This window comes from Mandrillus leucophaeus, unplaced genomic scaffold, assembly GCF_000951045.1.
Source record: "Mandrillus leucophaeus isolate KB7577 unplaced genomic scaffold, Mleu.le_1.0 Scaffold421, whole genome shotgun sequence".
Classification (NCBI taxonomy): Eukaryota; Metazoa; Chordata; class Mammalia; order Primates; family Cercopithecidae; genus Mandrillus; species Mandrillus leucophaeus.
Window position 1 is genome coordinate 482,204 of NW_012104488.1, and position 24,746 is coordinate 506,949.

The following is a 24,746-nucleotide window of genomic DNA, read 5'->3' on the forward strand; positions in this document are numbered from 1 at the left end:
AGTAAATGGTTCTAGGAAAACTGGGCTACTACATGCAAAAGAATAGAGTTGGACCCTTACCTCATATCATCTATAAAAATTAACTCAAAATGAATTAAAGACTCAAGTGTACAAGATAAGATGATAAAACTCCTAGAAGAAAATAGAGGCATAGATATTTGTGACCCTGGATTAAACAATTGTTTCTTACATATGACGCTGAAAGTATAAGCCAAAAAAAGATATACTGAACACTATGAATATTAAAATCTATCTATCTATATAAAATGTATATATCTGTATAAAATATCTATATATAAAATATATACTATAAACTCTAAAAATAAAATATAAAATATAAATCCTCCTAGTATGCCTATAATAAAAAAGTGTCAGTGAGGATGTGGAGCTATTGGAGCCTTCACGCACTGCTGGTGGGAGTGTAAAATGATGCTGCAACCATTTTTTTTTTTTTTGAGACAGGGTCTCACTCTGTCACCCAAGCTGGAGTACAGTGGCACGACCTCGGCTCACTGCAACCTCCGCCTCCCAGGTTCAAGCGATTCTCATGTGTCAGCCTCCTGAGTAATTCTGAGCTGGAATTACAGGTGCACGTCACCGCATCTGGCTCATTTTTTTTGTATTTTCATAGAGATAGGATTTCACCATGTTGACCAGGCTGGTCTCGGACTCCTGACCTCAAATGATCCATCTGCTTCGGCCTCCCAAAGTGCTGGCAGCCACCAGCCTTACAGGTGGAAGCCACTGTGCCCGGCCTGATGCAGCCACTTTGGAAAAAATTTCGGCAATTTCACAGATGTTAAATATAAAGGTACCGTATGATCCAGCAACACCCGTTGTAGATATATATCCAAGAGAAAGGAAAACAACCTCCACACAAAAATTTGTACGTGAGTGTTCATAGTAGCAATAATCATAATAGCCTAAAAGTGGAAACAATCCAAATGTCCATCAACTGGTTAATGGATAAGTAAAAGGTGGCATATTTATACAAAGGAATATTTTTCAGCAATAAAAGCAAGTGAAAAACTGACACATCCTACAGCATGGACAGACCTTGAAAACATCATTCTAAGTGAAAGAAGCCAGTCACCAAGGATGATATAATTGTATAATTCCACTTACATAAAATGTCCCAAATAGGCCAACATATAAAGATGGGAAAAAGAATAGTGGTTGCCTAGTCCTGGAGGAGATGGGAAGGTGTATTGAGAGTGACAACTAAAGGGTGTGGTGTTTTCTTTTGGGGTAATGAGAACAGTCTAAATTTGGTCAGGTGCGGTGGCTCATCCCTGTAATCCCAGCACTTTGAGAGACCGAGGTGGATGGATTACTTGAGGTCAGGAGTTTGAGACCAGCCTGGCCAAGATGGTAAAACCCCATCTCTACTAAAAGTACAAAAATTAATCAGGTGTGGTGGCAGGCGCTTGTAATCCCAGCTACTTGGGAGGCTGAGCCAGGAGAATTGCTTGAACCTGGGAGGTGAAGGTTGCAGTGAGCCAAGATCGAGTCACTGAATTCCAGCCTGGACAACAGAGTTAGTGCGATGGTTAATACTGAGTGTCAACTCGATTGGATTGAAGGATACAAAGTATTGATCCTGGGTGTGTCTGTGAGGGTGTTGCCAAAGGAGATTAACATTTGAGTCAGTGGGCTGGGGAAGGCAGACTCCCCCTCAATCTGGGTGGACACAATCTAATAAGCTGCCAGCGCAGCTAGAGTATAAGCAGGCAGAAAAATGTGAAAGGAGAGACTGGCTTAGCCTCCCAGCCTACATCTTTGTCCTGTGCTGGATGCTTCCTGCCCTGGAATATCGGACTCCAAATTCTTCAGTTTTGGAACTTGGTCTAGCTCTCCTTGCTCCTCAGCCTACAGATGACCTATTGTGGGACCTCGTGATCATATGAGTTAATACTTAATAAACTTCCCTATATATATCTAGGACTAATGGAATATATATATATATGTTCCATTAGTTCTGTCCCTCTAGAGAACCCTGACTAACACAGTAAGACTCTGTCTCAAAAACCAAAAAAAAAAGATGAAAAAAATGATCTAAATTTGATTGTGGTGATGGTTGCATACCCCTGTGAACATGCTAAAAACCATTGATGTATATACTTCAAATGAGTAAAACATATGGTATACATGTTATATCTCAATGAAACTGTTTTTTAATCACAATCAATAATATATTTCCTAATGATTATCTTTAAATCTGTGTTTCCTCTAGTTGCCGACACAAATTCAGTCACACAGGCTAGAAACTTGAAATGCATCTTAATGCATTTTCTCTCATTCATCCTCCACTTCGATTTAGACACATCTATTTGATTTCTTCTTTTATTTTATATTTCCCTAACATCACTAAATTATTTAGCTATTTTTATTCCTACTGCTTGAATTCAAGCTGTGATATATTCTTTCCCTCTGGATTGCTGCCTCCTTCTTCAGTCTGTTTTCTATGTCTCTAATCTGGGCCTCCTCCACGCTACAGCAATGATAATCTTTCTAAATCAGCGTGGTTATGTCTGTAGTAACTGTTTAACATGTGTCAGTGATGCTTTTTAGCTTTCCGTACAAAGTTCAAAATTCCTGAGCTTAGCGTGCATGACTCTTCAAGAACTGGTAATGCCAATCTCTCCACTTCCCCAAGCCAACCCATTTCTCCAGCCATATGAATCCACTGAAGGCATCTTGAACTTGCAATTCTATTTTAAATCTACAGCTCCTGGCATATTTACAAAATCAGTACATCTGTGTTGAATAAATAGGTATAATAAATAAGAATTCATTACAGATATAGATATTACTATGTTCACTCAACTATTCATTCATTAGCAACTCTTCTATTAGTTAGTTGATGTCTAGAGACTGTAGGCTCCAGCTCCAGAAAGAACAAAATCAATCATCATGTGGTTTAAGCATATAACAAAATCAAGCATTGAGTGAGTTGTGTGTGCGCATTTATGTGTGTTTTGTGTGTGTGTGTGTCATCATGAGGTAGGCATATATGGGTTCTGGAAAGAAAAAGGAGAAGAGTTACTGAGAAAACAAATTCAAGCAGGATTAACAGTTGTCACGGGTGGAAGAGGGAAACTATGTACCACCCAGAAGCCATTCCTCTCTGAGCTTCAAACAGAGCTCAGTGTATTGTCAACAGTCTGCAAATATTCAATGCCCAAGGAAAAAATTATTATCACACTAAGAGAATTTGCATTGTACTAGAACATTTTTCAGTTGCTTGGGGTGGTGCCTTGTGAAATTAATCCTTCTAATCTCTTAGGTGTTTCTATTATCAGCAACACAGATCTTTAGCTTATGTAATAACCGGTTCGTTTGAGCCATATCTGGAGCAATGTCCAGATTTACTTTCTGTTCATTGATTCAGTTTTATTCCTTTTAGCTATAGTAATAACTAATCCTTGAGTGGTTCCAGGAATGACTCATTCTGGTTAGGTCACCGAGATTGGTACTGATTTTTGATAAATGGAATTTCAGATTATGACAATCTCAATATGTATAAAACCTCAAGTCATTTCAGAAGTGTCATTTAAATATTTCCATGATTTGACTCAAACAGAAGGTTGTTAGTTATCTCCTGCTTTTGATGAAGGGCAGATCATCACAAAGTTGTAGTGATCACTCTGTTTATTTTGTATAGTTGTATACACTTTTCTTGAAGGCTTATAAATCTCCGAAATTGAGAGACATCTGGTAAAAGGTAGTTATACAATGTAAACACAGAAATAAGATAGAAAACTAGGCCATTGAATAGGAGAAAATGTTATTCTAGGCACTCAAATTGCCTTTTCTACAATTATCAGAAATTGAGACAAAAGATATTCTTTTGCACCATTCCTTGAAGGCCAAAAAAAACAGGGATTCTCCTGTAGCATTATAGTAAGAAAAGAAATGTTAGAGCTAAAGCCTCCCCACCCTATTTCTTGCGGTCCTCATGCATTAATACATGACTTCAAGGCAAATTAAAAACAAAATAGAACACTTGAGCAACTGTCTTTCTTTTCAATGGGAGTGTCTTCGAGTGTCTAAAGAGAGAATCACCCTGAGACACTGAGCCTCTATAATTAGGATTGATATGTCAACAGCAAGTATCTGATAATCTCTACTCCTATCACATGAGAGTAAGGTTTTTCCAAAACATTCCAGAGCTTTTATGTTATCTTAGTGCTCTCAGCATGAAAACACATATAGGTACACACACACACATAAGCAAACATACACTTTCTGACACATACAACTTGTGCACACACAGAATCACACACGATGCTTCCATTATAAAGTAATACTTTTTTCTCCTAGCAAGTTCACAGAAGTAAGATAAAGTGATATTTCTTGAAGCCACATTTGAAAGAACTGTCCCTACCTTTCCTCTCTCTGGATGTCTTAGGAAAGTCCAAAGAAACTATGACATCAAGAAACAATCATGACCTGATTTGACTGTTTTGAAAAAGTAAACTCTTCAAAAATTTGTAATGGTTTATTTAATTTTCATCATTCAAATCTACTGAATACTTTGAAATATACTGAATATGAAATTGTGGTATGGGAGTTTCCTGTTTTAAAATTTTTTAATTAAATTTTAAATTCAGCGTATTATTACTCTTGGACACATCACTTTAATTATTTATTAAACATAGATATAATTAGCTTGAGAAAGTACTTTCCCTTTTTTTTTCCTTTGGCAGGGAACCAGTGGAGAAAAATCAATGTAGTCAGTCCAACTTAAAAATCAGGGCAGTTTTTATACTATGTAAAACTGGTACTTCCAGATTCCAGCTGCATAGATGAGTTGCAAAGCAATAAACCAAATGATTAAAAGAAATTATCTGATTCAGTCCCAGCAACAGAAATTTGTCCTATTCATAACATTTTAAATTTTCACTGATTTTTTTTTCTTTTTGTGTCTTCATGCTCTCTGTTAACATGAGCCTTTAAATATCAATCATTTTTAACTTTCTCATTTATTTCTCTCCTGAATTTCACAATTGTGAAATTGATGCACATTTTTCTAATATTTTTAAATGCTCTTATAGTTATCTTTGTGTATCACTTTCTACATAGAGATATCAAACTACTAACAAATGTCATCCACTCACCCTTCCACCATTCCACTGTCATCCAGCATTCACTGCGTGCCACTCACTGTTGTGTGCTGGAGACAGAAGGAAGTATGAGACCCCTTGTGGGGGCCTAATGTAAACACAGTCCCGCATAATGCTATTTGTAAATGGTAACAGATTTATGGGTAAAGTATAATGTAACACAGAATGACAACATATTCTTGCCATTCTCAACACATTCAAATTTATTTTTGTTTCTTATAGATTGCATCACTGTTTAACATAATGATTATTAAAACATTGTAATTGTCTCTCCCCTAGTAAAATAGAAACTAACTCCATGAGAGTAGAATGAAGTCTCTTTTTATGTTAATAATTGTTACAGCCTCAATTCCTAGAAGAATGCCTATCATACAGTGGTTGTACAACAAAGACTTGTTGGATAAGCCAACTAATGATAACTATCTGTCACTTGGCACATAAGCCACAGCTGGTTGGGTCGCTTATAGATGCCATGAAATACACATAAGTATCAAGTATCTGATCCCATTCAGGAGCAACTGTGTCACACGTCATGGATCAGGTGTGAGTGGATTAGAGACACCATCCACGGCAGTTTAGAAAATAGGTTTTCTTCTCATAGTCCTGTGCAACAAGAAAAGCCATGAAAATAAATAACCATGAAGTTATTCACATAAAATAGAAGCTATAACTGTATATGGTGATAGCACTGTATTGTAGTTAATGCTTTCAATTGCTTTAGTCAGTGAATACCATATAAATGGAGAGAAAAATGTTTCTTTATGTATCTTATAAAATAACAAATATACTGTGCATTCAAAACTGGAAACAGCCTACTCCTATTTATTAATTACTATTCCTAAATGTATTACTTTCACCCCTGACTAAAGAATCAAAAAGACTATGAGAGGCCTAGTCGTTTTTCAAAGTACAGATGAAAAGAGAGAGAAAGAGACAGACAGGGGGGGAGAGAGAGAGAGAGAAAGAGAGAGAGAAACTGAGAGAGAGAGACTGAGAGAGCCAAAGGTCCAAGCATGCCTCAGTAAAGAGAAAGTTCAGATGAAAAGTGATGAAAGTTTTTAAACTGCTGAGACGTGTATACAGCCAGAATCTATGTACTACTGGCCTGATGAGCAGGAGATTATACACACCTTCCCTGTATCCAGACCCTCAGAGCCTATCAGGAATATCTCTGTGACCCGGAATCAAAATCACTGGCTCAGGAAGATGACGATTATCATATATATATATATATAGGCCAGCACATTTACAAACATGAATATTAATCACAAAGAGCATAGGACTCACGGTTACACCAAGCATATGTAAACATCAACTAGTTCAAAACAATTCTCTAAATTAACATGACATTCTTCAACTAAAGTTAGGCCTGTGGGCATTTAGAGGAATTTAGAGTCAGATGATAGATCAAGTACCTCAAGGAAATTCACAAGGAAGTGCATTACATACAATGAATGAGCCCTTGTTGAGTGACACGTGATCATTTTTAAGTTTTATACACTTAAAAATATACACAGATGACTGTTTGCAATCATGCAAATTATTTGAAAAAAATTAAATTGAAACTTTGATACAAGTAGATTGGGGAGTCATTCGGGGACTTTAATTGAACACATTTCTAAATTATCACAGAGTCAGTGAATATTACATATGTGAAACATTTAACATGGAAAATGATATATAAATTACATAAATATAAATTGTAAGATATATAGACATGCATGAATACACAAATACGCATAGTTCTGTATCTATATCCATTAAATTAGTATTTTTAAAGAATTTTTTTTTTGTTCTTGTTAGGCACAGTGGCTCATACCTGTAATCCCAGCACTTTGGGAGGCTGAGGCAGGAGAATCCCTTGAGGCCAGGGGTTTGAGACTAGTCGGGGCAACAAAGCAAGACCCCGTCTCTACAAAGAAATGAAAACATTAGCCTGGCTAATTGTGTGATGATATGTGCCTGCAGCCCCAGCTACTCAGGAGGCTGAGATAGGAGGATTATTAGACTCCAGGAATTTGAGGCTCCAGTGAGCCATGATCATGCCACTGCATTCCAGACTGGGTGACAGAACAAGATTCTGCCTCTAAAGAAAAAAAAAATCTGTGACAAGTGCTGTATAACGTACTAGAGAAACACTGATAAACAAGATAGACAATTCTTGTATTATATGAAATTTATCATAAAATAAAATTTCAGACTATATTGCATATCATAGTTCAGTGTATGTATACATATACATGTACATATATATGTACATATATACATATATGTGTACATATATGTATATATGAAATGTGTATATGCATATGTGTGTACATATACATATATGTATACATGTATATGTATGTATATGTATTCATATGTATACTTTTAGTTTAGCACAATTTCAGATTTAGAGAAAAATTATGAAGATAGAGTTTCCATGTATTCCCACTCAACTTCCCCTATTATTAACATTTAACATGAGTTTGGTGTATTTGTTACAATTAATGAACCAATATTGACACACTATTATAAACTAAATTCAACACTGTACTTTATTCAGGCTCCCATCCAGGATAGCACATTACATTAGTTGTCATGTCTTCTTTGGCTCCTATTGGCTCTGACAGTTTCTCAGAATTATCTTGTTTTTGACAATCTTGCTTGTTTTCAGGAGTACGACTCAGAAGCTTTGTATAATGTCCCTCAACTGGACTTTGTGTGATGTTTTTCTTGTGATTAGACCTGACTTATGTGTTCTTGGGAGAAAGACCACTGAGGTAAAGGGCCATTCGCATCACATCATATCAAGTGTACATACAATTAAGGTGACTTACCACTGTTGATGTTAACCTTGATTACCTGGCTGAGATAGTTTTTGGTCATGTTTCTCCCCTGGAAAGTTATTCTTTTTCCTCTTTTCACACTCTATTCTTTGAAAGGAAATCACTATGCTTAGCTTACCCATAAGGAGTGGAGAATTATGTTCCACCACTTTAAGAGCAGACTGTCTGTAAGATTCTTTTGCATAGTACATTTGTCTATTCTTCCCCCACTTATTTATTCTTAATCATTTATATTACTGTGAACTCATGGGTATTTATTTATTTCATACTTTGGGTTATAGTTCAATGCTACTTAATTTTTCTGCTCCAATTGTTCCAGCTTTGGTCATTGATAGATCTTTCAGCTGACTTCTGTGCCCCTTTGTCATACCTCCATAATTTTTTGTTAACACTTCCTTCTAACACTACTCCGGCCTGATCTTGTGTACTTTTGCCCCAATCCTCAAATCAGCATCACTCTAAGAAACCCTGGTTCCTTTTTTTGGAGAATAAAGTAAGAAACTTGGAGCCAGGCATAGGTATGCTCTTTGCTACTGGAGTATCATTAATTTTAGAGCTGATGAAAAATGAAAAAATATGTGTGTATACCAACCTCTCTCTCTCTCTGTGTGTGTGTATGTGTGTATATATATATGTCATCATCATATCCCCAGAAATCTAAAATGTTGTTGTCTAGCTAGTTCCTATACAGAAGAGAAGATTTTGAACGTCCTCACTACAACAAATGATACATGTTTAAGGTAATAAATTTATAATTTTTTAAAAGACAATTTAAATTTTAAAAATTTACTGAGCATACATTTGTCTTAGTATGTCTCAAAATGAATTGTTTCTCCATTATTCTGAATTATCAGGAAATATCTTTGTGACACAGAGTATGGCATTTAATATTCCACACATTTTGTCAGGACATAGTACACATTGTGAAGACGAGCAATGCATGTAGTAGCTGTCTCCTTCAATGTTTCTTCTTTAAGAAAGGAAAGTGGTTGCAAGTTTGCTTTGCTCTCCACTATCTACTTAGTATAACTCTGTTCAGAACAAAAGACAACAGGAACAAACACTTTACATTACTTAAAATCTTTTTTTTCTACACAAAGCTGGCACAGTGAAGGTTCTCAATTCACATTTGCTGTATTCTTCAATTGCACGAGTGAATGAATGAATAAGTTCCTCAGAAACCTACTATTGTAAGTATATTGCCATTGCCAGGGAAGAGTTCAAAGAACTAAGCCTTGACTTTAGGCTTGACTTAAAAAAGTATTTCATGCTCTTCTCTTATCCTTTGCCATTCACCTTTGTGTGTCCTACAGAAATTATTGCTTTGAGTGAGAAAGCCAACGCATTTCAAACTGTGAACTGTGAAGTTGTTGCAGTTTCAGTGGATTTTCATTATAACCATCACGTCTAGATACATACACCAAAGAAAGCCAGTTTGGGCCATACGAGCATTGTACTCTTGTCAGACTTAAATAAATAGATTTCCTGAGACTATGATGTGCTGGTAGGAGGTCCTGACCTTCCACTAATGGGTCTTTTCATAATAGAACCCCAGTGGAAATCATCAAGTATATGAGTGTCAATGATCTCCCAATGGCTGAAGCATGGAAGAGACTGCCTTCTTCGTGAAGGCATGCCAGTTGGTGGAGATCCACAGAGAAGTCTGACTGGCAAATAGATATTGAGTTCTTCTACAACCAAGCCAAATCCCACTGCTTCCAAAAAATACTTTGAGAAGAAAAGTCAGTAGATCATCTCATATGCACCTGCAACTTCTCGTGTCAGAAAAGAACTACAGGTAGAACCCACTTTTATCATTTCAAAGATGAATATTTATAGAAGGTAATAAATCTAATATGTTGGTATTCACAGATATTATTATAAATGTATATTGCACAGCCTAGTAAATCTAGTAAACAATAATATAGTACATTTCAAAATTGCAAAGAAATTAAATTTCAAATGTTTTCACCACAAAAATGATGTATGTGAGATGATTGTTATGTTAATTCACTTGATTTAATTATTCTATATTGCATTCTTAGATTATATGATTATATCTTCTACCCCTTAAGTATATGCAAATATAATTTGTCAATTATAATTATATAACTAAAGACATTTTCAAAAATTTAAAAGTATTACTCTAAATGTTTTGTTTTTGTAGTATTGGCTAAGGCTTTTCAAATTTGGTTTGTTGCTAATATATGAGAGTCATGTATTGGTAAAATGTTGTTGTCTAGCTAGTTCCTATATAGAAGAGAGGATTCTGAAAGTTCTCACTACAACAAATGATAAATGTTTAAGGTAACAAATTTTCTAATTACACCGATTTGATCATTGCACAAGGTATACACACATGGAAACACTGCATTGTGCTCCATAAATATGTACAATTATTTTTGTCAATTAAAACTAAAATAAAACTTAAACAGACAAATAACTCACTTGAGTACTTCTAAGATCCTGTCTTCAATAGAAAACGGAAACATTCTTCCTTCTTAGTCTTAGTGGAGCTTTTATGTATACCAAAGTAGTATCACAAGCATTGAAAGTTTCTGACCAATGGTCCTAAAATATTCCTCTTGAATTCCTAGTACTAAAGGACATTGTCTTTTAAGGTAACAAAGATTGTAGTTTTAGATTATTGGCATCAGCAGTCTAAGTTAACTCTTGCAGTGGATGTATATGTGCTTGAAACAAAGGGTAATCATGTTTTAAAATATCACTTCCAGTGGCAAAATGACTTAACTGATTGTGAATGATCCTTGTCCCTGAGATTTATAGTTTATGTAGTTATTGTGCTCTCAAATTCAATATCAATTTATTCAATATAACTATTTTTAAACATATTTTAAAAACTTCATCTCTTCCGTTGCTCCTGTGACAGCTCAGTACAGGAAGGTAAGGGCCCTGCTCTTCCTTGTCTTCATCCAGGAACACAGACTGCCCCTTCCTGTGACTCTGCACTCTCCAGACCCTCAAATCCTTACTGGTTATCTGGAGGATGGGGAAAAGATGTAGAGGCTCTCACCAAGGTTTTAGAGCCATGTGATTGTCATCATCATATCCCCAGAAATCTAATCACGTGATTCATACTTTCTAAAATTTGAGAACAGTCCTCATTTAGTATTGGATAGAATTATGCCCCCCAAAGTTCATATGTTGAAGGCCTAACCCCAATGTGACTCTATTTGGAAATAGAGCCCTTAAGGAGGTATTTAAGGTTAAATCACATGAGAAGGATGTGACTCTAATCCAATAGGATCGGTGCCCTTGTAAGAAGAGAAAGAGATGCCAGGGGTGTGCACAGAAGAAACACCATGGGAGGACACAGCGAGAATGCAACCATCCAAAAGCCAAGGAGAAAAACTTCAGGAAAAACAAAAACTAGCTGATGCCTTGGTCTTGGACGTCCAGGCTCCAGAACTTTGAGAGACAAACTTCTGTTGGTTAAGTCACTCAGTCTGTATTTTTTGTTATGGCAGCCCGCGTTTGCTAATATATTTTGTTATACTTGGAAACATGTTGGAAAACTCTTTGAAATTTCCCTTACCTATTTTGTAAATTCACCTCTTTCCTTTTATTCCCACTATCACTATCTTATTTATGATGCTTATGCCATATCTGTCCTATCTCCAACCTGGTACCCTCCCAATCAATGCAAGGCTGCCAGAAGCACCTGTCTCAAATGTGTATGCAAGCATGTGACCTTACAGTATGAAATCTTTCAGAGGCTAACCAAGCCTTTAAACAAAATCCAAATAACCAAGTGTAGGTACGATGAACTTATTGTGAAATATTTGCCTATCCAGCTATCATCTCTTACCATCTGCCACCCAATTTCCGCAAAAGGCCGTGTGCCAGCCCCGTAGATTGCCTAAAATTCTCTGAACGCAGTCACTATTTCTGACCTTCCAGATTTCACCTTCGTCATGGAAAACTCTCACCACTTAACTAGCTTCTACTGGTCCCAAGGCTCAACTTAGCTTAAATCTCCTGGCCTATTATCCCTGATTTTCCTATATCCCAAGATTCTCCTTTCTTTGTGATTCAGTAGCAAACTCTCCCTGCAAACTCTTCTCTAACACTGGCCATATTTCTGTAGTGATTTTAGCTGCTTTTCTCATGAGATATGGCCTTTATAAAAGCAAGGATTCTGTCTTTCAGAATAAACATTGAATACATGTTTTTTTGCCTGTATGCATGAATGAATCCAAGATCCAATTTATTTCTGCATTCATGGCTTTCAATCAAATGACAGAAATTCACTACAGAAATGGAAATATAACTTCACTACATGGTCAGGATAAATTCATTCAAATGTCCAGCAGTTTTTTTTCAGGTGTCTTTAGTTGGATTTCAGAATCACAAAAAGAGATTTATCACAGCCTGCTTTCCTTGGAGCATGAAAGTTCATGTTTATGTTGAAAGTTGCTATATCATTTTCTTTGAAGAAGCAACCCTAATGTTTGCATCTTTTAGCCAACTCTGTGAATGGGAAAAGTAGGACTGTGTGGTCTCTGTCTTTAAAGAAGGTGGGTGGTGTGTTTTGTTAAACAACGTACCCACCCCCACCCACTGGGGTCAACCACAATTCAACAGTGATGGAGATTTCTAGACCACCTGGGTTTAGTAGTCATGCCCTATTCTTTTTGACTAGGGAGACCTAGAAAGGAGAAATCAGTGAACCAAGTGCATGGAAATAGTCCAAAGGAACAAATAAATATTAGAAACAGGTGTGAGATATTTCCTGGGGAAAATGATGCATTAATTTATTCTGACTGGCAGTGAACCATGCCATATTTCCTGAAGAATTAGCTACCTTAAAACATTTTCACAAAGGAGTTAAGTATAAACATGTTTTTTCTTTTTTCATTTCAAGCCAAGTTCTTCAAAGCTCATACATCTGCATAAAAAAACTTTTAGGCAATTATGAAACTGCAAAAAATGTTTTATTCCTCCTCTATTTCCCACTGATAATGTATCCTTTAAGCATAACTACATATATGAAGCACATTTTTATCATAAGGAAAGCTTATAATCTATGTTTTATACTTGTCCCATATTCTAGTCTTATAGCAAAATGTCACGGCATCTTGATGTTTAGTTTTATGTATTTTTATGTCCTGCCTCTTTCACAGAAGGATTAGAGGTTTTGGCATTGAGTATGTTACTTGTTGAATACCTTAGTTTGAATGGCATCACGTTTTACAAAAAAAAATGTTACTTGACTTCCTGAGGTTATCGGGATGTTTGATATTATCTATAGGAAATTGGGTTGCTACTATAGAATGGTTTGAACAAGAGAGCAGCACATAAAGATTGAAATTTATATCTGCGTCCAGACTCTGCCCCAAATTCCATATGGATATATCCAAATGCTCATTTGGCATCTCTACTTACGTGTCTAATGTGTCTAGAGCAAAACTATTTCTCCCACCATTCCTTTCTGCTCCCTTTGCTGAAGCCACAGTGGCCTCCATGCTGTCTCCTGGACCTGCCAAGCAACTTCTTAACTCAGGGCCTGGAATGCTCTTCTCAAGTCTATCAGCTAGAGTTGAATGAGAGAGAACCTATAGGACATAAAACTATTTATTACCAGGGATTGGCACTTGAGGGGCTTGGCTAAGCCAATCTGAACATTGTAGGGCAGGCAGGTGGTCAGGGAAGGAGCATGATAAGCGTGGTGGAATTCCACTGGCATGGGCTGAAGCTGTTGTTTATGGGCAGAATTTTTTTTCTCTCTCTGGGAAGTCTCAGTCCTACTTTGACGGCCTTTCCACTAATTAAGTTGAGCCCACCATTATTTTCCAGGATAATATGCCTTATTAAAATCAACTAACTAGGGAGTTTAATTAATGTGCAAAGTAACTTCACAGCAACACCTAGATTGGCGTTTGAGTAACTGGGAGCTGGAGCTTTGCCAAACTGACACCTCAAAAAAGCCATCGCAGTCAGATATCCCTGTGGCCTTTTCTCTTACTTTCTTCAAATTATGGGTCATATCTTACCTTAGAGGAATCTCCCCTGACCATAGTCTGCTGATATTGCATCACTCTCCCATAAGGAGCATAGGGGCAACTCCCACCCCATTCTCATTATCCTACCGTTTTCTTTCTCAATCCCTACCTTTCATTTTATATACTTGTTTATTCTTTTTATACCCTTATAGAATGCAAACTCCATCAGAATTCTTTTTAATATTTTCCCTGTTTTATTTTATTGCTCTACCCTCTGTGTTCAGAGCCTGGGGCAGAGTAGGTATTTGATAAAAATAAAATGGATAAACTACAGTTATGAATGATATATAGAAAAGGACACTCATTTAAAAGTGCAAATTTTGAAGATGGTTATTGCTTCCTTCAAATCTCCCTATTCTTTTGGTAAATCAGAATCAGAAAGTTCAAAATACAATGACATTAACAAAAATATTTGTCTCCTATTGATAAACACACACACAGACACAGACACAGACACACACACTCTCTCTCTCTCTCTCTCTCTTTTTCTCTCTGTCTCTCTCTCTTTCACTGATACCCCAAAAGACCTGGATTAAGAATGTTGTGGATATTTGGTTTTATGTAGAAATATCCATGACACTACAGTAGGTAATAGTTGCCCCCCAGCATATAATCTGGACTTTACTAAGACTAAGTAAGTTTAGTTATTTTAAACCAGGAAGAGTAATGTTAGTAGTTTTTTCCCTTTTATTTCTGACATTTTGCCCAACGACACATTTTTGTGAATCTCTGTAGGTCAAAGGGGTTCTTTCACTCCAGCTGTGTCTTAAAACTTCTCTGAGGTTTCCTGAAATCAAATCTCCATTCCAGACATCTACGGCCCATTTGCTTGTTGGTATCCTGACTGCATCCCCAAACTTCCAAATTGTATATAAATTCTTCTCAAGTTCTGAGATATGTAAAGGCAGCAGGGCTTCTTTTTCTTTGCTTCTCTTGGCTATTTTTTTTTTTACTTCCCGAGAGCATCATTGGTAGCCTTTTCCTACAGGTCGTCTTCCAACTGCTATGATGCTTTCATGACCCTGGCTATTAAGGGCAGCTATGAAAGGAGTCAATGTTATTCTGATCATTTGTCTAATCATTCCTGTTTACTAGACTCTGAATCGTTCTGAAGATGAGCACCCATGTCTGTACAGCTAAGTGGAGGTCAGGTGCAGTTTCTCATGTAATCATTACGATAGTATTTTATGCAATATGCCAAAGCATTCTGTGTACACCTTACTTTCTTGAGCATTCTTAACTGTACTGTGTTCTGGAAGAGGGCAAAGATTTACTTTCGTTGAAAGCTGACTAGTAATGCTGATTAGGAGAATGGTAGAGGAGACTCTGACTCTGCTTGTGACCCTGGAAATAAATGCTGCTTCATTCATCTATGCAGTCACCTATTACACTGCTCCAAACAAATACACATTTAAGAGAAAGGCAGAGACACACAGATTTCAAATAGTCTGTGTCTTCATCCTCTGACCTGTGTTTTCAAATGTCAGACTGGCGTCTCTCACACAAGAAAGCTCAAATACAAGAGTGAAAACTGGTCAGACACCCTGCCCCTGTCTACTTTCCAAAGTATATGAAATGACTTATTTGCTGATGAAATTTTTATTTTATTTTCATGTGTGGTTTGACATTCATAAAGAGGCTTTTAGAGCATTGCTGTAGCGACAAGAAATAAAAATTAACTGCTGAGTATGTATCAACTTTCTTACATCTGAGTCTTGTTCATGTCGGTAGCAAAGTAAAAAGCAGATGGTAACTGCTCCATTTTAGTTAACTATTATAGATACCAAACCTTGTTTAAGTAGGATTACTTTTTTAAATTTACAACTATCTCTATGCCTTCTAAAATGTAATATAGTGAATTAACTAACCACTATGGTTTGAATGTGTCCTCCAAAGTTCAGGTGTTGGAAACTTAGTCCATGTATTAGGCCATTCTTGGATTGTTATAAAAAAATACCTGAGATTGGGTAATTTTTTAGTTTTTATTTATTTATTTATTTATTTTGAGATGGAATCTGTCATCCAGGCTGGAGTGCAGTTGCATGATCTCGGCTCACTACAACCTCTGCCTCCCAGGTTCAAGCAATTCTCCTGCCTTGGCCTCCTGAGTAGCTGGGATAATAGGTGCCCACCACCACGCCTGGCTAATTGTTGTGTTTTTAGTTAAAATGGGGTTTTACCATGTTGGCCAGGCTGGGTCGAGCACAGTAGCTCCTGCCTATAATCCCAGCACTTTGAAAGGCCAAGGTGGGTGGATCGTTTGAGATCAGGAGTTCTAGATTGGGTAATTTATAAAGACAAGAAATTTTATTGGCTCAAGGTTCTGCAGACTTTATAGCGAGCATGGCACTGGCATCTGCTCAACTTCTGGGGCGGCCTTGGGAAGCTTCTGACTATGGTGGAAGGCAAAGGGGGAGCAGGCACATCACATGGCATAAAGCAGGAGTGGGATCGGGGGCAGGCGCCATACACTTTAAACAACTGGATCTCTTGAGAGCTCTCTTACTACTGGGAGGACAGCATCAAGCTATGGGGATCTTCCCTCATGACCCAAATGCTCCCTACCAAGCCCCACTTCCCAAATTGGGGATAACGTTTTAATATGAGATTTGGGTGGAGACAAATCTCCAAACTGTGTCAGTCTCCAGTACAGCAGTGTTCAGCGTTGGGACGTATAAGAGGTGGTTAGGCCATGAGGCCTCTGCCTTCGTAACTGAATTACTGCCATTAACAAGGGAGTAAGTGCCTGATAAAAAGGATGAGTTTGGCTCTATTTCCACTCTGTCTCATGCTCTCACTTCTGCCTTCTGTCAGATGCCGGTGCCGCGCTTGCACTTCCCAGCCTTCAGAGCTATGAACCAAATAAACCTTAATTCTTTGTTATTTGCCAGTCTGTGGTATTATGTTATAGCAGGAGAAAATGGACTAACACTCTGACTATCTTGGTTTTGATGATTTAGGGACCAGGTTCATGTTTCTTAATTTCGAATATTCTCTTTAACTACATTGCAAGATTATTTTAGTGTAAACTTAAAGATAAAGCTCTACTAGAAAGAAAATTATAGCATCTCTGCTGGCTAGTAGACATGATTATTCAAATAGGTGACCTGTTAAGACTACTAATTTTTTGATTTTCTTGTTTTCATGACTTAGACAAAATTGTTAAAATAAATTATTGTTTTTTTAACTGCGATTCAAAATAACCAGGCAGGAGATATCCAAATTGCAGCATCATTAAATTGCCCATTGTTTGCAAATTTTGCCACATGGCCATCTTATCTCATTAGGGAATCCTTTTACCCCTTCCTCCAAGGTCAGTGATTTCTCTGGCAGTGTCTCCACAGACATTTACGTATTCTACTTTTGAATTAGATCACTCCAAATGTCTACAGCCACACCCATACAATGTTTATTTGCTGTGTCCAATCTGCTTTCAAACCCCAAATTGTATACAGATCTTTCTTAGGTTGTGAGAGGTAGAAGGGAATTAGTTTTTTTTCTCCATGATTCCTATCTTCTCTCTTAGGACTTGATTTTCTCTCCACTTGGAACAGTCTCATCCTAGGTTCCTCTCTTATCTTCTTCAGCCTTTGTCCAAATATCACCTTACCAGTGAAACCGTCACCTTCCATTCTATTTTAAATTTTAAACCCTTCCTAATTTATAAAGTTCAAAAATTAAAAAAAAAAAAACAAATTTCATTATGGCTTGGATGCAAATAAAAATAAACCTGTATCAAAGATTCATTAAGTGCACTAATTAATGGGGTATGCTAGTTAATTAACAAGATCTTATTAATCAATAAGATGTTCTGAGCAGTTCAAAAGGGAATCTCAAAAATCTGAATATATGTGTAAATGTGTGTTTGTATGTATAGACATACGTATATACATACAGTTAGTAGGGCCAAGATGAAGTAAGTAATGGATGCAAAACTAGTACATATTCTCTAGGGCAATAAAATGTTTGGGGTGGTCTTTTCTACAAGAGAGGAATCAATTGGAACTCTACCAGATAAAATTCATTTGCACTTTAAATAACACTAATTATTTCCACTACTATGATTTTTCTATAAGTTAATTTCTAGGGGCCAGGCACGGTGGCTCACGCCTGTAATCCCAGCACTTCGGGAGGCCAAGGCAGGTAGATCACCTGAGGTCAGGAGTTCGAGACCAGCCTAGTCAACATGGTGAAACCCCGTCTCTACTAAAACTACAAAAATTAGGTGGGCGTGGTGACACATGCTTATAATCCCAGCTACTTGGGAGGCTGAGACAGGAGAATCACTTGGACACAGGAGGCAGAGATTACAGTGAGCCAAGATCACCCCATTGCACTTCAGCCTGGGCAATAAGAGTGAAACTTCATCTCAAAAAAAAAAAAAAAGAAAGAAAGAAAAAGAAAAAAAAAGTTAATTTCTAGCCCTACAGAGATATAAAATGTCCATTCAATTAAAAACACCCAGAAGTTCACATTCTGATATTTACAGGGCTTGGAGCTAGCATACAAAGGAAAACCTAAGCCTCTAGTGCTTCTTACCTCAGTTTCCTCGGATCGTATTACAGAGATAGATGCCTGCAGAAACCCCAGTCTTTGGGCCTCCACATGGGCACATACCTTTGATTCTGCAGACTACTTGCCCAGACAGGAGGTGCATGGCCAGTGACAGAACAGGTGTTTCTAAAATGGGGAGTCCAGAGCAGGAACCCAGTTGGCCAGGTCTAGTAACTGTAATGGCCCTCTAACATGTGGCATGCTTTACTTATTTATTTGTTCACTGTCATCCCTCACTACCTGTGGTCAAGAATTTTGTTTTCTGTTTCATTTACAACTACAATTCCAGCTTCTGGAAAAATATTTTACACAAAGCAAGTATCAATAAATATGGTTGAATTAAATAGTACCTGTTTCACAGATCATATTCACAAACAGAAAATGCAGGAAAGAATGATAGTTTGAACATCACCACAGTCAATTTTAGAACAATATAAATGTTTTTAAATAGGTTTTTTTAAAAAAAACTGAAATACATATCTTCAATAGTTCTGCTACTGAACATATTGATAGAAAAATTACCATTTTGTAAAATAAATTTTGTGTCTGTATAATAATTGCCAAAAGCCTAAAGTTTGTGACTTATCTGATTCATGAATTTTCTGAGAAATGAAAATTACATGAAAAAAAGAAACATCTAAAGCTTCAGATGACCCAGTTTGAGGTATTTTGCGGTCTATTGTATCTTCACAGTCCTTAAGGCAATCATTTCTATGTGGCTCCCTTAGATGCTGTTTCAAGGACTGTGAGATAATGTCATGGAGTTATTACTTTACATTTTCTTGAACACTTTTATGATTTTTAAGTCATACCAAATAAAAAATAAAAACTATATTTAATAAATTTGAATTTTTATTAAACATTTTAAATTATGCTTTTAAAAATGGACAAGGAAATTCCAGAATATCAGGATACAATTTTTGATAATATCCACCCAATGTCCTTATTTCCTGTAGCTATGCTTTTTGTCCCTTGATTATCCTGTGCCTCTCCCCCCACTGAAAGTGCAGTATTCATTCTTTCAGGAAACCCTAGACAAAAAGAGAAATTCCTTTCAGTTTTAAAATAAGTACAATGTTTTTAGCTCTTTAGAAAATCATAGTCTAAAAACAAGCGCTTTTGATTTGTAAAATTCTGACTTTGTTGAGTGAGGAAATGATCATTTTCTTTAAAATCTTGAAAGCCAAGCTTAGAACACCAGAGGGCAGATGTTTTTACTAAGAACCACGGAGTAAGTTGGATGAGTCACTAAGTCAATTGCTTTCTGAAAGGCAGAGGGGAGCCCTTCTTAAGACTAGGGGAGGAATTGGGAGGGACAGTAGAGCCAAAGACTTGAATCTTCTGTCTCAGATTTGAAATTCCGGGAAGTAGGGTTGGGACACTGGGATAGATTCTGGTGGGTGGGTTAAGAGTCACAAGCTTGTGCCACTCCTGCCAGAATGCTGCTCTGAAAGTGTGCAAGCCTTTCAGACAATGACATAGCATTCATTGGAACGGGGATGGGGACCCCAAGGCACTGAGGCACAATTCAGAGGACGGGTGCGTATGTGGCTGAGTGTGTGGGGCTGAGCAGCTGAACATCTGCTTTCTGAAGTGCAGAGGCTATTAGAGGCCCAGTGTATTGGAAGAGGCCCCAGGGGTGGGAAGCTACTGCTGAGGAGAATGGCCATCTCCACACTCATGAGCACGACGTCCCCACCTAGTGTTCACAAAACCTGCAGGGCTGCCAGACCCTCAGTTGCATGCATGTGGGACTTAGAAGAAATGTGTTCAAAATGTTGGTGAGGCTATAATTTCTGGCAATAAGCTCATTATTTAAATTCTCTAAACATACCTCTTTTAACTTCAAATATGGGGCTAAACTGTCTTCCTTATAGGATTGTTTGGAGGGCTTAAGTGTGGAGTGTGTGTGTATATGTGTGTGTGTGTATGTGTATGTGTGTGAAAGTGTTTAGCACTGTGCTAGATGCATAATAGGCACATCATAATTAGAATCCAGGTCTACACCTATGGTTTGCTCCAACCACATCACAGTGAGAAAAGGCAAATGTGGTTTAAAACACACAAAAATTAAGCCATCCAATACGTTCTCTACCACAGACGTGAAAAGAAGCATCGTGCACACATTTAACCCTTCTTTTCTCTTTCCCATTCCTTTTCCCTCTTCCTGTGGTGAAAGTGAAAATGAAATCTACAGTGGCTATAATTTAGTGAATGCTTAGATCTTTGATTTCACAGAAATGGGCAATTGAGCCTTGAAATAGGTATGAGTGGCTATAAAAAATTAGACAAAGGATTATCTTTTATTAAAAAGCAATAAAAGTAAAAAAAGTAATAAAAGTGTAAGGGTCATTATTAATGCATGCAGTTGCCTATTCTGTCATCAAAAACATCTTTACATCATAGATATAGAAATTAGAATAGTCTACCGCGTAGCTGCAGTGGCAGCTGTCCTGTTGTGGCCTCCTTTGTTTCAAATGCAAGTTTGAGAAAAGTGTATTTCTGACAAGACGTTTTAACAGTGTGCCTAAGAACCACTAATCCATCATCTGGGTGCCTAAGACCAAATAACACAAAACTCTCCTCATAGCTAAACTACAGCAGTCATTAGCAAATCAAAACCAAATGACTTGGAAATGGAGATGGAGGAAATGAATTTTTTTTTTAAATCAATGATATGATTTAATAATGAAGAGAATGGTAGAGGAGGAGTCATACAATTTATAATTAATCTTACTTTGTTATTAGTTTATTTTTTTAAAACTTGCAATAACATCCCTACCTCATTTAGAAAATTTTTTTTTGTGTAACCTCACCTAATTTTAACCCTGTCTTTATTCAGGATTTTAAAAAAACATTTATGTGCATAGTTTATAATATTATCTACAGAACCTCACTCTGTTACTATGTTGCTTGGCAAATATGCCCTTTAGTTATTTCATAGATGTATTTCTTTTCAGTTCTTTTTCACTGTAAGCTTCATGAAGACAGGAATAGTAGTACATTACTTTCCCTTTTTCATTTCTTTGGTGTGTATTTATACTTAATCGACATTTTATTCACAGTATAATCCAAAATTAAGTCATATGTAAGGTATAATTCTGTTCAAAAGGGTATGAATATATTTTGAATATATTGTACTTTTATAATAAGCCTCATTCATATTTATTGAGTACTGAAGATGTATAGGTCATCTGTTAGCTTTACTTAAAAATTATTTTAATGTACCTTCAAAGAATAATGCAAAGTCATTGGGACAAATTTCAAATATTATGAACAAATAAGAAAAAAGTTAAAATTGCTTCTCCAGTACCACTTTTTGCTTCGTAGTTGGGTGTACATTCAGACTTGTTTTCTTTTCTCTTTTCTTATATCGACCTAAAACTCTTCAATGTCCTCCCATGTGCTTTTTCAACTTGCTCTGTAAAAACTCACTGGATGACATCCTCATTTCCAGGACCTCTTTTAGTTCAGTTTCATAAAGTATTGACAAAACTGGAATTAAATTCAAACATAATTGTGTACTATTGTATTCCTAACCATTTGTCTACTTAACATTTTCCTTTGACCCTTTTAGATGACAGTAAAATCAGTTGAAATCATCTGTTTAAAGAGAATGGGAAAATGAATGTCATTTTATAATTGTAGCAACAGTAATTTATTTATTTCTATGCTTGAAATGCATTGTTTGGAAGCTGCTTCTCACTTTTCTAATAACTCTCTTTATTATCAGAACAAGGGCAACAATAGAGTCACTAGTTGCAAATAAGCCCAGTAGCCATCTGGCCTTCTCAGTCATCCAATGTTGGAATCCATTTTACAGAACTGGCCACTGGGTTATTGTAAACCTTCTTTGAACTTCTGTAGTAATGGGGAATTACCTTCTACAGCAACCCTTCCTTTTTCAGAGAAATCCAACATTTAATTTGTCAGGTTTAAATAATATTTTTTTTATACTTAGTGTTCTTTTACTTAGAACTTTTATCCATTGAGTTTATTTTAAATCCAATGGGTAAAGTTTAAGTATTAGACAAATATAATCTTCCTTTTTGAGTGACACTTTAACATAATCATCTTCTCTCTCCTGAATATTCATTTTTTCCAACATAAACCTCCCCAGTTACTTCAACACTTCTCTATTTCATATAGTTTCATATTTCTTCACCAACCTGGTGATTTGCTTCTGGTTATATTTCGATTTGATCAGTTTCTTCTTAAATATAATGCCTGGAACTGATGATAATAGTCCTGATAAATTGAAATAGAACAAAAATTTCCTTTGCATGTTTTACTTGAAACTCCTAATTCATTACAGAATAATTTTATCATAGATATTTAAGATTTAGATTTAATTCACTTCACATAATGTGGGTACCTTCCTTTAATCATTCATTTCAGACATTACTTTGTGACAATAGAGTCTTTCTCATTTAGAAACATCCTATAATCCAGGTAAGGTGATCACATTGAGAGATAGTTAAAGTAAAAGTAAAAATGTGCGGCTCCCTATCTGGCTTTCCCATGTAGAGGCATCTGCTTCTCTTACAACATCAAAGGAGACACTGAAATGTGAGGGTTAGATATGAAGCTGCCAAATGTTTGATGAGTTGCATTTCTTTAATTTCAATGGAAGGAATAACGTGGGAGTGTGAGAGTTCGTGCTCCAAAGCTGGATTGTAGCACCACACAGCAGAGTAAGTGGGGAAGCGGGTTCTGATAATGTGAGAATTTTAGTGTCAGTGCCTTTTGTCTCATGCATCCTGAGATACCACATTTCTCTATAAGAAGATAGTGAAATAACACTGATAACGATTGAGCCAGAGACACTGTGGACAAAATAGATTTAAAAAAAACAAACCTCAGCTATTACTGAAGGCTATGGAATCTTTACTAATTCATGTCGAACTTGAGTTGCACATTCGTCTTTCCTTCTACTTTTCAATAATTTGTAGGTAAATATTCAGGACTCATAGTGTCAAAATTGTGATTAGTACTGAAATCCTAATTTTTTTTCTAATTGAAAGTATAGTTTAACAGAGATCATATTTGGCATTTGGAATTAGCAGTTAACACTTTGAATCCTTCATCACCATAGTTTCCAAGTTAAATAGATTATTACAGATCATGGTATTTGAGTTACTGGTCTTTTATTGTGGGGTAAACGTTCTTGGTAGAATCACCTGTTTGTCCTGCACTGTGAGATTTTAAAGACTTTTAGACCCAGGGAATAAAGGTGAAGATTGTTTGTTAGAACTGAGTTATCACTTTGAGACTCTGTGTCAGAAGCAGGCTGAAAGCACACTGTTCCTTAAGCGGAGACACAATGTATGAGATAGGCAGGTTTGATTCAAGGCTGAGTGCCTCTGTTTATTTAAATTCATTCAAAGGGATGAAGTGACCTCAGCTAAAAAGAGAGGCAGATGTGCAGAAGGAATTTAAGCAGGAGCTTCATTAATTCAATAAATCTGCATTGAGATGTACTGTGTCCCAGGAAGTAAGTGAGGTTTGGGCTCCTGCCATTGAGGAACCCAGAGTGAAATAAGGAAAGCAGGACAATAAGACTGATCTGAAATATAAGTTCCATATTTGAGCATGAGCACAGCACTGGCGGAGAGCTAAAGGACTGTGAAACTGGGGTATGACCCCTAAGCTGTCTGCATTTGTTTCGTCATCTGGCTTCCTACACTCACATCGAAGTTGTGTGTGGAGTTGGTTAAAAGTGTGTGTATTAGGAGTTGGTGAAAGTGCTTTGCAAAACGTATAATATCATTATATAAACAAAATAGAATGCCTGGTAGAAATGTAATAATCAAAAGACAAATATTCAAAATAAGGCATATATAATAATTATGATGGAGACATTTGGAAAGGCTTAAGAGAAGCTGAACTTGGAAGATTAAATACAATTTTGGAGGAAGATAAGATAATTCATGCAGAATGAACTCTGGGATCAGGGAATGAAAGTGGAGGGTGTATTCCAGAAAAGGCAGGTGTGACTAGAGTCTTCGTTGTGTAGAAGACAGGAGATATAGAAATAAGTCTGGGAGTTGAGGTTGATATCTGATTACAAGAGTCTGGATATCCACACTAATGAGTCATACATCACTTTGTAACAAACAAAGGACTATTTCTGAGCCAAGACCATGACAGCGTCAGGTCTGTGCTTTACTGGTAGTGTGGCTGGTGGCTGGGACAGGGTAGAGAGCCCATCC